The 14879-nt window shown below is 45.4% G+C and overlaps 1 long non-coding RNA gene across 1 annotated transcript; it reads left to right on the forward strand.

The window, feature by feature from the left end:
• LOC108636644 lies at positions 2812 to 13127 on the forward strand. Its single transcript, XR_001918505.1, has 3 exons — positions 2812 to 3355; positions 9990 to 10039; positions 12303 to 13127. It is a non-coding gene; the product is annotated as an uncharacterized LOC108636644 (long non-coding RNA).

Raw genomic sequence — 14879 nt, forward strand, 5'->3', positions numbered from 1 at the left:
GGACTCTGCACCCCCAAGGCAGGGGGCCTGGGTTCCATCCCTGGTCAGGGAACTGGGTCCCACATGACGCAACCAAGAGTTAGCGTGCCACAATTAAAGATCCTGAAACAAAGACTGAAGATTCCGTGTGCTATAACTAAGACACGGTGCAGCAAAATAAGTAAATAACATGAACATTAAAAAAAAAAAACAAGTCTCATATGAATCAATGAGAAATATGTCCTGGTTATAACTGTAGCTCAGGACGTGGAATAGGAACCAGGCTGAGCTCTATTTTAGGTCTGGAAAGGACTTCAGAAGGCATAGGGCTGAACCTAGTGTTTACGAACTTGAAACACTTTAAGTGTTTTGCTCAGATATGTAGAGCTATTTAGTGGGGGACCCACATGCCCTTAAATGAATGAGCAATTGCTTATTATGATAATAACAAGTTAACTTACTAAACTGCATCATGGAATGTACATGGGTTTCTGCTCAACTCCTGTATTAATGCATTTAATAATACGGGAGCCCCTAATTTAACTGACAGGGATGTTGAGGTTGGGCCATTCAGCCACCAAGGAACAGAGCCAAGAATTAAACACACACAGGCTAGTTCCAGGCCTTGTGTCAATAACCACCATGCTGGAAGATATAATAGATTTGCCTGAGAGCAGGGCATGGGCCCAGGAGAGTTTTTTATTATATATTGTATTTATATATATTTATATTATATTTTGCTTTTGTTTAGTCCGTCGGTCATGTCCGACTCTTTGCAACCCCATGGACTGCAGCATGCCAGACTTCACTGTCCCTCACTGTCTCCCAGAGTTTACCAAGTTCATGCCCATTGCATCAGTGATGCTATCCAACCGTTTCATCCTCTGTTGCCCACTTCTCCTCCTGCTTTCAATGTTTCCCAGGATTGGAGTCTTTTCCAATGAGTTGGGTCTTTGCATCAGGTGGCAAAGTATTGGAGCATCAGCTTCAACATCATTTCTTCCAGTGAATAGTCCTTCCAGTGAATGACCATTTTTATTAAGCATGATCTTCTCAGTTGGAACCTGAGTGGCTACTGTAGGCTTGTGACTTTGGCCAGTTTGGGCCTTTGCAGCCTTTTTGAATTGGACTCAACAGATCAATCTGTTTAGTGAAAGGAAAAGGACCACATTCACACTAGAGTTTCATTCAAAGCAGTTTCTGGTCCCTTTAGTATATCTTCAAAGAGGATGGACTTTCTTGCATGATCAACACTGCTTTTCAAGAACATGGGACTGATCCTTATTTTGGAAGCTGTCAGCTTCCCTGTGATGTAGGAAATGAATCAGGAGAAAATAGCGTTTTGATACCAGGAAAGTGCTCAGTTTATTGCACTCCAAGGACAAACAGGAAGCTGTGCTTCCTTCCCCTACAAATGGACACACACAGCCTTTTCCTTTTCAGAATGAATCTGGAGTTTCATCCCCACGCTCCCATATATGTTTTACCCATTCATGGTATTTTACTTTTATTTATTTATTTATTTATTAAAAGGGCCTGTTTTAGATCAAGTCCCCAGAAGCAGACCCTGAGAGGGATATTCTTGTGAAAGTCACTGATTTTTAAAATTTTTTTTTCAATTTTGGTTGAGCTGGGTCTTCATTGCAGCACGTAGACTTCCCTAGTTGAGGCATTCAGGCTTAGACGTCCTGTGACATGTGGGTTCTTAGTTCTCTGATCAGGGATCAAACCTGAGTCTCCTGCATTGTAAGGAGGATTCTTCTTCTTCTTTTTTTTTTTTTTTAAAGCAGGGTAGCTTCTAGTTTATTTTTATTTTTATTTTTTTATTTGGCTGTACCAGGACTATAAAGAAAGCTGAGTGCAGAAGAATTGATGCTTTTGAACTGTGGCATTGGAGAAGACTCTTGAGAGTCCCTTGAACTGCAAGGATATCCAACCAGTCCATCCTAAAGGAGATCAGTCCTGGGTGTTCATTGAAAGGACTGATGCTGAAACTGAAACTCCAATACTTTGGCCACCTGAACAGACCCTGATGCTAGGAAAGATTGAGGGCAGGAGGAGAAGGGGATGACAGAGGATGAGATAGTTGGATGGCATCACCGACTTGATGGACATGGGTTTGGTTGAACTCCGAGAGTTGGTGATGGACAGGGAGGTCTGGCGTGCTGTGGTTCATGGGGTCACAAAGAGTCGGACACAACTGAGCAACTGAACTGAACTGAACTGAACTGAACCAGGTCTTAGATGTGACATATGGGATCAAGTTCCCAGACCAGAGATTGATCCCAGGCCCCCTGCATTGGGAGCACAGAATCTTAAGCACTGAACCACCAGGGAAGTCCTGGATTTTTTTTTAACTTTTTTTTTTGTATTGAAATATAGTTAATTAACAATGTTGTTTGACTTCCCTGGGGGTCCAGTGGTTAAGGCTTCATTGGTACAGGTTCTGATCGGGAAGCTAAGAACCTGATTGGGAAGCTAAGAACCCACATACCTTGAGGCCCAAAAACCAAAACATAGAACAATATTGTAAAAATTTCAAAAAAACAATGTTGTGATAATTTCAGGTGAACAGCAAAGGGACTCAGCCATACATATACATGTATCAATTCTCCCCCAAACTCCCCTCCCATTCAGGCCGCCATACAACATCCAGCAGAGTTCCACATGCTCTGCGGTAGGTTGCAGGGTGGACTCTTACCCACTGGGCCCCCAGGGAAGTTCCGAACATAATTCATTCAGACAGTGCTCTGGGGTCACAAACAGACACAGCTGAGTGACTTTCACTTTCACGCCACTTTCTCAGAAAAAACCTAAGAGAGAGAGGGAAGCAGGATCAAGAAGGGCCAGGGTCCAGCCAGGATGCAGTCTCAAGTCACGCATAGCTTTGGGTTAACCATTTGGGGAAGGTTCTGGGACATAAACCGCACTGCAGAGCTGATCCACCTTGAGGCAAGGGGTAAGCTGTGTACACTGTACCCATCAGTTTATGGCCGAGGGATCTCCTGTCAGTATAAGCGAAGGGTTGTCCTCCAGACCTGGGGGGGCTGTGGCCAGAGGTGGTTCTGGGAGCTGCATCACAGCTTCTGTTTCACGATGTGGTTTGATCGCCCAGCATCTGACCCCATTTCTCCATAACTTCCCTCCTCCTCCCCCTCCTCCTGTGTGTTACACAGCACACCAAACCAGCACGGGCAGAAGCAGCAACATGGAGAGGTGGGCGAGACAGCGGAGGTGGTGGCCATCAGCGAACAAACTCCCAGTGGCCATTTGCCCTTTCTTAACTCATCATGCATCTGGCCCGGTGTTCAGTCCGCTCATGTGAAAAGTCAGAGTCGGAAACGGAATGGGAACTTGACACAAATCTGGTTTCCAGGTGGGTGAGATGTCAGTCCTGTGTCTGGAATCCTCACGGTGTGCATTGAATCAGAGACAAAAATCAGGACCGCAGCTTGGGTTTTCTGACTTGAGGATGGGGCCATCGAGGATGAAGGCCTTCTCAGACTGTCTGCTGATGCTGTCTGCCCCCTGGAGCTACTGTTTTCTATATGACAACTCCAGAGACAGTAATACATTTAGTGTCATCAAGGTATAGGGCACATGGCTAGGGAAGGAGGGCAGACAGGATAGAGATGAGTTGTGATGAAATTACTCAGATTCTCCAATCACATGTTAAAGACCTTGGAATTTTTCTGTCAGGCCTGGGTAACGAATGGAGATTTTTACCTTTTTTTTTTGGTTGCACTGGGTCTTCAATGCAGGGTGCAGCCTGAGTTCCTTGTGGCATTTGGCATCTTAGTTCTCTGACCAGGGATCAGACCCGAGTCCCCAGAACTGGAAGGAGGATTCTTAACCACTGAATCTACAGAGAAGTCTCTCAATGGAAATTTTTCACAAGAGGAATGATGAAACCCATTAGTTTGAGGGGACTTGGCAAGCTAGGCAAGATACGGTGAGGGCTTCCACTAAGATGTCTGATAGCATAGGCACTGGGGGAGGAGTTGAGCAGGATAGCCAACAAGCTGCCGAAACTACATCTCTAGGTAAGATATGGTGTACCACTGATTGCTGTTGTTGTTTAGTTGCTAGGTTATGTCCTGCTGTTTGTGACTCCATGGACTGTAGCCCTGCCAGGCTTCTCTGTCCATGGGATTCTCCAGGCAAGAACATTGGAGTGGGTTGCCATGTCCTTCTCCAAGAGATTTTCCCAACCTAAGCATCACTATGAACAAAACTAGTAGAGGTAATGGAATTCCAGTTGAGCTATTTCGAATTCTGATAGATGATTCCGTGAAAGTGCTGCACTCAATATATCAGCAAATTTGGAAAACTCAGCAGTGGCCACAGGACTGGAAAAGTCAATTTTCATTCCAATCCCAAAGAAAAGCGATGCCAAAGAATGCTCAAACTACCGCACAATTGCACTCATCTCACACGCTAGTAAAGTAATGCTCTCAAAATTCTCCAAGCCAGACTTCAGCAATACGTGAACCGTGAACTCCCTGATGTTCAAGCTGGTTTTAGAAAAGGCAGAGGAACCAGAGATCAAATTGCCAACATCTGCTGGATCATCAGAAAAACAAGAGAGTTCCAGAAAAAACATCTATTTCTGCTTTATTGACTATGCCAAAGCCTTTAACTGTGTGGATCACAATAAACTGTGGAAAATTCTGAAAGAGATGGGAATACCAGACCACCTGACCTGCCTCTTGAGAAACCTGTATGCCGATCAGAAAGCAACAGTTAGAACTGGACATGGAACAACAGACTGGTTCCAAATAGGAAAAGGAGTACGTCAAGGCTGTATATTGTCACTACTCTGCTTATTTAACTTCTATGCAGAGTACATCAGGAGAAACGCTAGGCTGGAAGAAGCACAAGCTGGAATCAAGACTGCTAGGAGAAATATCAATAACCTCAGCTATGCAGATGACACCACCCTTATGGCAGAAAGTGAAGAGGAACTAAAAAGCCTCTTGATGAAAGTGAAAGAGGAGAGTGGAAAAACTTGGCTTAAAGCTCAACATTCAAAAAACTAAGATCATGGCATCTGGTCCCATCACTTCATGGCAGATAGATGGGGAAACAGTGGCTTACTTTATTTTTCTGGGCTCCAAAATCATTGCAGATGGTGATTGCAGCCATGAAATTAAGACGCTTACTCTTTGGAAGGAAAGTTATGACCAGCCTAGACAGCATATTAAAAAGCAGAGACATTACTTTGCCAACAAAGGTCCGTCTAGTCAAGGGTATGGTTTTTCCAGTGGTCATGTATGGATGTGAGAGTTGGACTATAAAGAAAGCTGAGTGCCAAAGAATTGATGCTTTTGAGCTGTGGTGTTGGAGAAGACTCTTGAGAGTCCCTTAGACTGCAGGGAGATCCAACCAGTCTATCCTAAAGGAGATCAGTCCTGGGTGTTCATTGGAAGGACTGATGTTGAAGCTGAAACTCCAATACTTTGGCTACCTGATGGGAAGAGCTGACTCACTGGAAAAGACTTTGATGCTGGGAAAGATTGAGGGCAGGAGGAGAAGGGGATGACAGAGGATGAGATGGTGGGATGGCATCACTGACTCAATGGACATGGATTTGGGTGGACTCTGGGAGTTGGTGATGGACAGGGAGGTCTGGCGTGCTGCAGTTCATGGGGTCGCAAAGAGTCGGACACAACTGATCGACTGAACTGAAATGAACTGAAGGATAGAACCTGTGTCTCCTGCATTGACAGGTGGATACTTTACCACTGAGCCACCTAGAAAGCCCTGTACCACTGAAAACACTTCCTAAAAATCTCTTGCATGTGTTTCTTAGAGGGAAGGGGTAGAACATGATACCATACCCAGCACCATCTGTGAGGGGGTTGAATTAGGTTCTTGGGCTGCCATAGCAAAGCACTGCTAACCAGATGATTCCAAACAACAGAAATTTATTCTCTTGGGATTCTGGAAGCTACAAGGTAAAAATTCAGGTGTCAGGACTTCCCTGGTGGTTCAGTGGCTAAGACTCTACACTCCCAATGCAGGGGGCCTGGGTTCAATGCCTGATCAGGTAACTAGATCCCATATGCCACAAGTGAGAGTTTACACGCTGCAACTAAAGATCTTGCATGGCCCAACTAAAAAAGATCCTGCATGCCTCAATGAAGACTGAAGATCCCACGTGCTACAACTAAGACCTGGTGCAGACAAATAAATATTTAAAAAACTTAAGTATCAACAGGATTGGCGCCTTCTGCAAGTTTTGAGAGAGAATCTGAGGGAATTTTCACACCTCTCTCCTAGCTCCTGGTGGCTCCTGGTGGCTCCTGGCATCCCTTGGCTTAATGATACATCACTCCAGTCTCTGCCCCCATTACACGGTGCTCCCTCCTGTGGGTGTTTGTGTCTTGCCCTAGTCTAATATGGCCTCATCTTAGCCCAATCACATCTGCAAAGAACCTAATTCCAAAAGCTCACACTCCCAGATACCAGGACTTCCCTGATAGTTTCAGATGGTAAAGAATCTGCCTGCAATGTAGGAGACCTGGATTTGATTCCTGCGTCAGAAAGATCCCCTGGAGAAGGGAATGGCTACCCACTCCAGTATTCTTGCCTGTAGAATTCCATGGACAGAGGAGCCCGGCAGTGTACAGTCCATGGGGTTGCAAAAAGTTGGACATGACTGAACAACTAACACACACACACACACACGCACATGCAGGTACCAACAATTAAGAATTGAACACATCTTTTCAGAGTATGAGATTCAACCCATACAGGTATATTAAGCCAACTCCAGTTGAAAGTTTCAGACAAATTCTAGTTTAAGGGGAAGAAAGATACTTTACCTACTTGCATAATTGAAGCATGCAGGCATGGCTCCGCTCTCCACAAGGTGGCTTCATTGTCAGGAAGGAGCTCTCCATGGGTGGCTAAAATTGCCCTCCACCCACCTTGATCATATCCACATTTACAAAGGAAATCTCAGAAAAAAAGATCCCCCCTACATCCATGGCCACTGGATATAAAGAGCCAACTCTTTGGAAAAGACCCTGATGCTGGGAAATATTGAAAGCAGGAGGAGAGATAGACAACAGTGGGTGAGATAGCTGGATGGAATCGTTGACTCAATGGACATGAGTTTGAGTAATCTCCAGGAGACGGTGAAAGACAGGGAAGCCTGGTGTGCTGCAGTCCATGGGGCTGCAAAGAGCCAGACACGACCGAGCAACTGAACAACAGCAACATCCATCGCAATCTCTCCACAGGAGTCATGGGTCACATGCCCATCCTTGGAGGCAACTGGCTCAGATCACAAGAGAGGCAGATTGTCATAGAGTGTGGGTGGGGGGAATTCCCTAAAGTGCTGCCAGGCAATGTTCTTTGACTGCCTCCGCCCAAGTGAGGGCCAGGGGAGAGTCTTGGCTATAAATACCAGCTGCTTCCTGGTCATCTTGATTTTCTGGGCAGCTTATATGATGCACAGGCACTGTATCCACTGACTTCTATTCGTGTGGTTTTGATGGATGCATCTTTGTCCAGCTTTTTTTTTTTTTTTTTAGTATTTTTTAAATTGGAATATGATTGCTTTACAATGTTGTGTTTGCTGTACAACAATGTGAGTCAGCTGATGTATACATATATCCCCTCCCTCTTGAGCCTCTTTCCCACTCCTTCATCCTGCCCCCACCCCTCTAGGTCATCATAGAGCACCTAGCTGAGCTTCCTGTGCTCTATGGCAGGTTCCCACTAGCTATTTTCTGTCTGGCCTTTACTTTACTCTGCTCAGTTCAGTTCAGTTCAGTTCAGTCGCTCAGTCGTGTCTGACTCTTTGTGACCCCATGAATCGCAGCACGCCAGGCCTCCCTGTCCATCACCATCTCCCGGAGTTCACTCAGACTCATGTCCATCGAGTCAGTGATGCCATCCAGCCATCTCATCCTCTCTCGTCCCCTTCTCCTCCTGCCCCCAATCCCTCCCAGCATCACAGTCTTTTCCAATGAGTCAACTCTTCGCATGAGGTGGCCAAAGTACTGGAGCTTCAGCTTTAGCATCAGTCCTTCCAAAGAAATCCCAGGGTTGATCTCCTTCAGAATGGACTGGTTGGATCTCCTTGCAGTCCAAGGGACCCTCAAGAGTCTTCTCCAACACCACAGTTCAAACGCATCAATTCTTTGGCACTCAGCCTTCTTCACAGTCCAACTCTCACATCCATACATGACCACAGGAAAAACCATAGCCTTGACTAGGCGGACCTTAGTCGGCAAAGTAATGTCTCTGCTTTTGAATATGCTATCTAGGGTGGTCATAACTTTTCTTCCAAGGAGTAAGTGTCTTTTAATTTCATGGCTGCAATCACCATCTGCAGTGATTTTGCAGCCCCCCAAAATAAAGTCTGACACTGTTTCTACTGTTTCCCCATCTATTTCCCATGAAGTGATGGGACCAGATGCCATGATCTTCGTTTTCTGAATGTTGAGCTTTAAGCCAACTTTTTCACTCTCCTCTTTCACTTTCATCAAGAGGCTTTTTAGTTCCTCTTTACTTTCTGCCATAAGGGTGGTGTCATCTGCATATCTGAGGTTATTGATATTTCTCCTGGCAATCTTGATTCCAGCTTGTGTTTCTTCCAGCCCAGCGTTTCTCATGATGTACTCTGCATATAAGTTAAATAAGCAGGGTGACAATATACAGCCTTGACGTACTCCTTTTCCTATTTGGAACCAGTCTGTTGTTCCATGTCCAGTTCTAACTGTTGCTTCCTGACTTGCATACAGATTTCTCAAGAGGCAGGTTAGGTGGTCTGGTATTTCCATCTCTTTCAGAATTTTCCACAGTTTATTGTGATCCACACTTTATTCTGCTCAAGAATCTGGCATTTCCCCATTGCCTCACCAGCCCAGAGGGGATAAGACCCAGTGGGAGGGGTTACCCAATGAATGAGCTGTGCTTAGAGCATAGAGGCTCTCTGCTGTCTGTGCCTCTGGGGCCATGACACTGGGTGTGGCTGGCAGCTGGGTGCTGTTCCTTGCATCATGCCCTTTGGGACTGCCCGCCACCCATCAGGTTCTCCCAGAACTCCTCGGAATACAAGGAACCTATTCTGCCGAGTGCTTCGTACTGGCCTGCTCCTATCTCTCCTAGCTTAGACTAGTGAGAAGCTAAAGACATTTTGAAGTCCATACCTGGGTCATGGTTCTGTAAGCATGCTGCTACCACCAGCATCACAATCAGCATGTGAGCTGGAAACCTGCCCTATTTTCCTCTGTCCAGCTTCTCTTCTGTGTTGCTCAGCCTGAGTTCCCTGAACAGAGGCCAGCAGAGCTAGGAAAAGCCTCAGGGACCACTAGGCCTTTCCCAGTATAGATGGTGACATGTTCATTTTTACGCTTGTTTGCCTGTGGGGCGATGGAGGAAGAGAGGGCATGTCATGCCTTGACCAGCATGAGCCTCCTGGACCGTGCTGACCTGCTGTGCCCCTTGGATGCCTGTCTTGCTTTTGACCCAGGTGAGCAGCTCCCACTCACACCCTCCACTGGGCACTTGCTTTTTTTTTTTTTTCCAAACATGTTGCCAGCCTGATTGTTTATTGAGCTGTCTTCATCAACATACCCAAAAGGGTAAGTCAGTTTATTTTCTAAAAACTTTATTTTTATAATTTTTATTTACAATTTTGTGTTAGTTTCATATGCACAGCAAAGTGAATCAGCTACACGTATACATATATCCCCTCTCTTTTGGATTTCCTTCCTGTTTAGGTCACCACAGAGCACTGAGTAGAATTTCCTGTGCTATATGGTAGGTTCTCATCAGATATCTATTTTATACATAGCATTGAATCTGTGTCAATCCCAATCTCTCAGTTCATCCCCCTTTCCCATTTGGTGGTCACGTGTTTGTTCTCTACGTCTGTGTCTCTATTTCTGCTTTACAGATAGGTTCGTGGGTATCATTTTTCTAGATTCCATAAATATGCATTAACGTATGATATTTGTTTTTCTCTTTTTGATTAACTTCACTCTATGCGACAGTCTCTAGGTCCACGCCTCTGCAAGTGGCTCAATTTCATTCTTTGTTATGGGTGAGTAATATTCCATTGTATATATATATACTACATTTTCCTTATCCAGTCCTCTGTTGATGGACATTCAGGTTGCTTCCCTGTCCTGGCTATTGTAAATAGAGCTGCAGTGAGCGTTAGGATACATGTATCTTTTGGAATTATGGTTTTCTCCGGGTATATACCCAGTGGGGGGATTGCTGGCATGAAAATAAACAAAGGAAACCTCATTTAAAATGGAATTGGGCAGTCCTGAGGGGGAGCTCTCACACACTCAGCCCAGGACACCAGCAGGGAGAAAACTGATGAGAATTATTCTGAAAGGGAAGGCATTTTCCACTGGGGGATTTTATCTCCTGTTTTTAAGATTAAGAAGGAAGATCTCTCCTTGCCCTAGAGACAACAGTTTAACCACCTCTGGTAGCTGATAAGAAACTGCCTCTTGTTCTCCTCCAATCAACTTTTGTTTAAAATGACCCTCCCCAATTTCCTCCTAAAACCTAATAAAAGCTGGCCTTCCTTTTGTCTTTTCCAACTTGCCTGTTAGGTCACCATAGCCTGCTTTTCCTGACAGGCTATTCCTCAGCTCTTCTGAATAAGCTCTATTTTGCTTTTTCTAATTTGTCAATATTTTTTTAAGGTTTATACTACTCACATTCTCCTCTTGATGACCTCTCCTGGGGGAAACAAAATATAAATATTCTCATGAACAATATCATCATCAACAAAATTAATAGTAATAAGTCTCCCTGTGTGCCAAGCCCTGTATTTACTCCTTTCTGGTCAGTAGCTCACTTACTTCTCCCTCCTAAAAAGTAGGTGATAGTCACTCAGTCATGTCCAACTCTGCAACCCCATGGACTACAGTCCTGCCAGGCTCCTCTGTCCATGGGATTCTCCAGGCAAGAATACTGGAGTGGGTTGCCATTCCCTTCTCCAGGGGATCTTCCCAAACCTGGGATTGAACCTGGGTCTCCCACATTACAGACAGATTCTTTACCATATCAGCCACCAGGGAAGCCTCTACAAGTAGATAGATGTATGTCTACTTTTCAGATAAACGCACTGAAGTTCAGAGAGTATTCAATACAATAGTATTCAGACCTATTGAATAATAGGTCCACATTCACAAACCTAGTATGTGAAAGGACTGTCAGACTTGAGCTCTGAATAGGTCAGCCTCAGGCCGTGGAGCAGGAAGCAAATACGACTATGGTTCCTGCATTTATCTCCTATTTCCGGCCATCTCCTATAGCATTTTCTTTATGAAAACATTTTATTTTTTATTTAGTTTTTGGCCGTGCCCTGTGGCATGCGAGATCTTAGTTCTCCAACAAGGGATTGAACCTGAACCCTCTGCATTGAAAGCATGGAGTCCCAACCACTGCACCATCACGGAAGTCTTAGCCGTTTTTCGTAATTAGAAAAAAAAGCTTTATTTTTTAAAAATTTGTTCACTGCTTTTTAAATTTTTTATAATAATTAATATTTGCCTTAATCTCTGTTTTGATTTCCTTAAATTTATTTTTCAAATATTAAATGTTCTCAGTGTTATTTTCTAAAGGCTCTTTCATTTCTTCTTGAGTTTCTCTTTGATCCAAGAGTTAAAGAGCAGCATTATCACAGTAAACAAAAGGTGGGAACAACCTAAGTGTCGATCAACAGGTGAATGAATAAACAAAACGTCATATATATGTAAAATGGAATATTATTCAATTTTAACTAAGAAGGAAATTCTGACACATGTCACAACAAGGATGCTTGAAAATGAAGTAATAAGCTTGACATGGAAGGACAAATATTGTAGATTCCACTTATGTGAGGTACCTGGAGCAGTCAGATACACAGATAGAAATTGGGATGTGGGTTGCCTAGGGCTGGGGAGGATAGGGGAATGACGGAGATAAAGTTTAGTGGGTACAGAGTTGCAGTTTGAGAAAATGAAAAATTTCTGTGGGCGGTGATATTGCACAACAGTGTGAACGTACTTAATGTCATCGAATGATACATACAAAAATTCAAAATTTTATGTTACATTTTAACACAATGAAATGGTAACTACAGAACTCTTAAATCAAGTTAATTTTGTTTTTAGGTCTTCTATGTCACCATTTTCCTATGAGATATGACCAAGACAGAGGAGTTAGGGTTTCTAAACTCAATGCGATATTTGTGATTCTCCTTGTTATTTGGGTGATTTTTACTTGTGATTGTTATTTCCTCCCATATAAAATGCAAATACCAAAAATGTATTTTTTTCTTATCTCCTTTGTTCCATTTACAGATTTCACCTTGAATTCTACTTTGTAGGACATTGGATTTATCACTGCTGCTTTCTTCCCTCCTTTCATCCTTCCGTGAATAACCACAAGTCCACACTGTGTGCCAAGTACCCTTCTAGGTGCTGAAGACAGACTAGACAAGAAATTAAACCAAATCTTTACTTCCTGGAACTTATATTCTAGTGTGGGAGAAAGTAAAACAAGATAAATATGAAAAATATGATTCATTTTTTCCAGTTTTTAATGTTTTATTTTATTAAAATTTTTTTCATGATTTATTAACATTTTGTTCATTGAGAAAATGGTTATTTTGTTAAAGAAACCTTTTCTTCTGTTTTTCCTTTGTTTTAATTTTGCTAAATTTACATATAATGCTGCAATAAGCAGCCTTAAATATCTATGCTTACATACTGTTATTTTATTCTTAGAGATATATTGACAGAATAAGGTTATCGGATAAATGGGTGTATGGCTATATGCCTATATAATTATTATTAAAATATATACGATATGGTCTAATGCTTTAAGTCCTTTCTATTTAAAGGGTTGCTCACAGATCCAAAGACACAAGATGGGAACAGGTTGGAAACATGAGGATCCACCTTGGACCAACGGAGTGTGTGTCTTTGTTGTTGGTACGCAATCCGAGCTTGCTCTGCTTGCCCCATGCCGAGCCAGTAAGACAGGAGACAGGTGTTGAGGCAAAGAATAGTGACTTCATTCGGAAAGCTGGCAGAGAAGATGGTAGGCTAGTGTCTCAAAATCACCTTGGGGTCTGGATGCCAATTTCTTTATATAGAAGTGGCGGGTAGGTAGGAAATAAAGCAAAAAGACCATTAATCTTGCAGGTATCTCCGGAATGGTCAGCTTCAGCGAGGGGCTGTGTTAATTTCTTCTGTCCTGCGGCCATTCACAGCGGGACTGGGTCAGGATGTCTCCCAAACCCAAGGCACTGAGATCTAAATTCAGGCAGAGGGGCAGGGCTCCCCAAGGCAGGTGATTATGTGTACAGACCTATCCTTCTAAAGAACAAAAGCAAGGGGAAGCAAAGTAAAGCAGATAGAGTCTTCCCTGTAACTTTGTAACAAGTTTTCCAGGTGGATCCACAGGCACTTTCGTGTTTGAGGAGCACTGCTTAGACCCTGCTAAATGCTGAGGAAAAAAGTAGAGAGTCAAAAGGGAAGGGGGCCCTCGCTGGGAAGGGGGCCTTGGAGTACAGGCCGTGAGCTCCGGTAGATACCCGGAGGAAGAAGCTGCCGCAAACGGTAAGGCAGAGTGAGCCGGTGAAGGAGGCTGCGCAAGACGGCCGACTTATCCTCACTGGGCCGCGATCCCAGGCCTTTTGTTTTAGCTGAGCCCAGGCCGCGCGGTTTCCGAGCGCAGCGCTGTAAGATCTCCACGCGCTGGGATGTTAAGGAGCGTCGTGCGCTACGCTAACTCGGGGGCACTGGCGAGTGAAGCTCTCCTGCCTAGGGTTTCTGCCGCTCCATCACAGCTCCCAAGACTTTCAAAAATACAGTTCCCTGCCCCCGCCTTACACCAGCCAGGCTAGCAGCGGAAGAAATCCTAAGGCAAACCTTAGAGTCTACCCTTTTCTCTCCACTTCCACCTAAACGTCCCGGCCTCAGCTCCTCCTCGCATCCCTGCTCTCATCCCCCTGTTTTTCCACGCCTGCACCCTCGAAACTCTTAAGAGAGGAATCCAGGCAAGTGGCTCTCAAACGGGGCCGGCCTAGCACATCACCCGTGCTTCCAGCGGTCTTTGGTTTCTGGGCAAGAGGACATGGAGTCCGGCTTGGCTCCGCGTCTGATCCAGCCGGACTCCGCCACCCAGCCTGGGACCTTGTGGGCGGTGACTCGATTTCCCCACGCGGTACTTTCCTCGGCTTTGAGAAGGAGATAACACCCGCCTCCCCGGGTTGTTCTGAGGTTCGAGAGAGCATTTGAAGGAAAGCATTTTTGTTAAGTGACAGAGTGCTAAATACACGGGGCTAACTTCAGCTCGCTGATCTTGGCTGAAGGATGGATGTCTGCTCCTTCCGCCCCCGCCAACCACCCCAGCGGTCTTCCTGTTTCTTCTGCACTTGGCAGTGCCCTCTCGCCCGGTTATTGCACTCTGCGTGCCCGACTTGTCTCCGGCCTCTGGTCTCGCCGGGGAGGGCAGGCCGGGTAAGGAGAAGAGGACTGATTGGCTGGGTGGGAGGTGGGACGAGCAGTGACGCTCCTCGCCCGGGAGACTGCGCCGCGGGGTGCGCGGGGCGCCGGAGGCGGGGCGGAAAGGGAACCGAACCGGAGAAGGGCGGGGTGGGGGGAGATGGGGACAGGGACAGGATGGAGAAGAGGCGAGACAGGGGCGGAGGGAAGAGGAGAGCAGGGTCGGGGGTGAGATTGGGTGGCGGGTGGAGGAGAGGAGGGGAACCAGGTGGGGAGGGGAGAGAGTGACGGGGTGGGCGGGCAGGGGAGGGAAGGAGGGGCGGGGTGCGCAGAGGGAGGAGGGCCTAGGTGGGGATGGGGGTCGCCTTCCTGGGGCCGTGGCGGAGACCTGATCCCGGCCTATCCCACCCCTGTCCATGCGAGGAC

Source organism: Capra hircus, chromosome 8 (assembly GCF_001704415.2).
Source record: "Capra hircus breed San Clemente chromosome 8, ASM170441v1, whole genome shotgun sequence".
Classification (NCBI taxonomy): Eukaryota; Metazoa; Chordata; class Mammalia; order Artiodactyla; family Bovidae; genus Capra; species Capra hircus.